We start from the raw sequence: 3,879 nt of genomic DNA on the forward strand, positions 1-3,879 counted from the left end.
GGCTGTCCCACGCGCTCCACGGCGCCCGGAGCCCACAGGTGAGGCCCGCCACCGCGGCCGCCGCCTTCCGGGCACCGAGGGTGTGGCCGTGCGCCTGTGGGCGAGTGCGCAAGCGTGAGCGGGTGTGGGCGCCTGTGTCTACGCGGCGAGGTTTAGATGTTGGTCGCCGGGTCCGCGTCCGCCAGGAAGCCTGCGCTGACCACGGTGCATCTCTTCCTTCTCCGAGTTCCTATGACTTACCTGCTGCCGTCCGATCATTGTAATTGCATCGTTATTCTTATTCCCGATTAGCCCAGACTTTCATGGTTGCTAGACTTTTCCCATTCATTTGCAGTCTATTGTTTCTGTTGGCAGGGCGCAGTGTACCTTTGGAGAGAACTCGGAGCAGGGGACGGGAGCCTTGTGTTCCCCGTCCTGCTGGCTTCTCTCTCGGTGGCTGGACCAAGACAATTCTTTTGGTTTCCCCGTCAGTTAATAGGGCGGGGCATGGGCAGGCATTCACTACGTAGAGTATCTGGGGCATCAGAGGGGATTGAGTCTAGAAGTGAAAGTATCTTGTAATTGTATGCCATTTTGGAGTGCACAAAGCAGGTTCTTTGTTAAGGAAACATTTAATGAGTCCACTGCATTGCTAGACTGTGGCAGTACAAAAAGATGGGCCCTGCTGTGCCCTCAAGGGATTACAGACACTGGTAAGCAGTCTCTGTGGAGCATGGCCCTGTCACCCAGTGGAGATGGACAGTGACAATACAGCTGCGAAGGAGTGTATGTGCTGATGTGAGGTCATTTATGTTGCTAGTTATTATTTTCCTTAAAAATAGCTCTTTTTTCCTTTTCAAAGACTAGCTGGAAAAGAATCCATATGACCCAGAATCCTGGCCTCATTGGGACTTCATTGAAATGGGTTGTGATCAAAATGTCTAGGATAGCAGGGATGGGGGGAGAGGGCTCCCATTTTTTGATGGCTGGACCCAGAAGGACGAAATGATTTTCATGAATGTAAGTTCTCCCTTTCTTGTTGTTTCTTCTGAAAGGTTGGCCTGACTTTTGCCTGGGGGTGGTAAAAACTGCAGGGAGTGAAAGGCTGGGGTTGCAGGCCTGTTCCAACAGGCAGGTGGTCCCACACTCTGGAAGTCAGCTCAACTCCCAGCCTGGTGTTTCATGCTCCTGGTAAAGCTGTGGAAGTCTTTATGGGTGGTTGTTTACATGTCTCTCCCCTGTGGGACTGACAACCCCTGTAGGGCTGGACTGCTCCTAATTCACTGGTTGATACAAATAGCACTTGTTTGATCATGTGTTGAGGGAACTCATTTATGTATTTTTAATTCATCAAATATTTATTGAGCATCTGCTATTGCTAGACATGGTTCTAGGTGCTGGAGATTCAGCAGGAAGGAAGGCAGGATATTCCTGCTCTCATGATGCTGACATGTCTGCATAGAAGACAGATAATCATCAAAGAACCACATGCATGGACTAGACCAATTCCTTTTAAACTTGAGCATTTGTAAGAATTACCTGAGAGCTCAAGATAGCCTCCTGGACCCCAATCCTCGATGGTGAATTGTACATCGTTGGGTGAGCAGGAGCTCACAAATCTGTATTTCTAACAAGCTCCAGGGGATGCCAATGCTGCTGGTCCATGGTTTGGGTAGGGCTAGAGTGAACAATTTTGTACAACCTGAGTGCCCCAGAGAAAGTGAAGTGAGTTCAGAGGATTGAGATTGGGTGGTCAGTGAAAGCCACTTGGAGGAGGTGACCTTTGAGAAGGGGCCAGATCTATGGGAAGAGCAAAGGCTTGAAAGAGGCTGCAGCTTGGTGGGTGTGAGGAGCTGAAAGAAGGCCAGGGGCTAGAGAGGAGTGGTGGGTGACAAGAGCGGTGGGAGATAAGGCCCGAGAGGTGATGGGGAGCCCAGATCACATAGGGCCGGCCTCGTGGGTCTTGGAAGGACTGCAGGTTTTATTTTGAGTGTGGTGGAAAGCTACAGTGGGCTTATGAGCAGAGTGACCTGACTTGATTTCTGTGTGTCAGAAGATCCATCTTCTGTTGGGCGGGGAATGGGTTGCAGTGGGGCCAGCATGTTAGCAGGGACACCATTCAGGGCCTGCTGCGGTTGTCCAGAAGAGTTGGGAAGGTGTAGAGAGACTAGGATGGACTTGGAATCTTCTGTAGTAGACCTGACAGGATTTGCTGCTAGATTAAATTAATAATCACTTTGTCCTCAGGGCCACAGTTGAACTTCATTGTGTTTTCAAAACACTTTGCCATAGGGTGGGGTTTACAGCTTGTTGAATGTATCTCTCACCTCCCTGGATCTGGACTATTCAGTCAGCTTTCTGTCTCCCTGTCACAGGCCTGGCACCTAGATGCTGTCAGTGTTGAGCTGATGGATGAAAAGCTGGACTCTCCATAGCCCCGACTCCCAGGCTGTCGTGGGAAGCCTTTTTCTCAGGCTTATGAAGATCCTTCCCACTTGCCCCTGGAGTGGGGCCCACGTTGTCTGCTGAAAATAACTAGCAGCTCTCTGGTTTCAGGATGGCTTTTTGTGATTGGCACGCCTCAGATAGTGACAGCCCCAACTGCAATTTTAAGCTGTATTCAGCATAAAGATCAATAAGTTGTTCCTGGTTAGGTTTTTAGGATGCTCAGTTTTAAAAGTGGCTGACCGAGTAGCTTCAAATTGAGATGTGGGGTTGGTTGGTGAGCTCAGTTGGTTAGAGCGCCGTGTTATAACACCAAAGTCAAGGGTTCAGATCCCCTTACTGGTCAGCTGCCAAAAAAGAAAAAAAGAGAGAGATTGAGATGCACCAGTTCATGTGAACCAGTAGAGATGTAACATGTCAAGCTCATGACACAGTATATTAACCCCGCTTCTGTTTTTCTGTTTTAGGAGAAAGTGACAGTGAAACAATCTGACATCAGATATTTACTTTTCTAAGGAAAAGGGCTTAGTATTTCTTAGGGTTGGGAAGGAGTTCAGCCTACTCTTCTATACCTTGGGAATTGGACACTTGGTTGATTTGTCTGTTCGACGCAATTTCTGAGCCCCCTCAACATGCCTGGCCCTGGCTGGGTGTTGGAGTAGAGAGACAACCAGCCCAGTCCCTGCCCCGCAGGAGGCTGCAGTCTGACATGGGAGGCACATGTAAACCACAGATGCCACGTGGTGTGAGGGGGAGGCCATGTAGGTTGTCTACAGGTTACAGTCTCTCCTGTGCCTTTTACTCTCTGAGCCCCCACTTTCCTCCTCTGTAAAATGGGGAGAATACCTGCCTTATGGCATCCCATGAGCCATAACAACGTACATGGTAGAGAAGAATAGATATAAACTGCCTGATCCAGTGCCCCATATGTCCTAGTGCTTACTAAGTCGTAGCTATTGTTATTAGCAGTAATATAATATGTCATTACTTACTCTGTGAGGGTGGGGTCTGGCTCCAGCACGCAGCCCAGAGCCTGGCAGGTCACTGTAAGAAGGGGCTGGATCGGGAGGAACGTGCAGCGTTGAATCGGGGAAGCTTCAGGGAACATCTCTTCTGCTGGATGCACTTGTTTCCAATCCAGTTAACTTTTGGAGTGCCCGCTGTGTGCCTGGTCCACATCTGCATTTCCTGCAGTAATCCCAGCAGAGCTGCGAAGGAGCTGGTGTTTGCATCTCCATCTTTTTGACTGGGGATGCTGAGGAGAGGACTTGCTGGTGTCTGTGGCTCAGCCATGTCGGCGCCGGAAGTGAATGAGGTCTTCAAGCATCAGGTGTGGCTGTAGCTACGTTCCCTCCTTTGGCTGTTCCTGAGGCTGCCTTCTCGTTGGTTCTTTGTGGTGGTTCCCACGCTGATTTGGAGCATTTCTGAAAAGAGAAGTGGCCTTAGTTCTTTTCT

At 49.7% G+C, this 3,879-nt stretch overlaps 1 protein-coding gene across 1 annotated transcript in view; it reads left to right on the plus strand.

The window, feature by feature from the left end:
• The first annotated feature begins 138 nt into the window (after positions 1-138).
• The window catches only part of TTLL1 (tubulin tyrosine ligase-like family, member 1), a 38,209-nt gene continuing 34,468 nt past the window's right edge, over positions 139-3,879 (plus strand). Inside the window, exon 1 of the mRNA XM_008580001.1 lies at positions 139-259. The gene's annotated coding sequence lies outside the window, so the exon portion shown is untranslated. The remainder of the gene's footprint in view (positions 260-3,879) is intronic.

This window comes from Galeopterus variegatus, unplaced genomic scaffold (genome assembly GCF_000696425.1).
Source record: "Galeopterus variegatus unplaced genomic scaffold, G_variegatus-3.0.2 Scaffold2000, whole genome shotgun sequence".
NCBI classification, from domain to species: domain Eukaryota; kingdom Metazoa; phylum Chordata; class Mammalia; order Dermoptera; family Cynocephalidae; genus Galeopterus; species Galeopterus variegatus.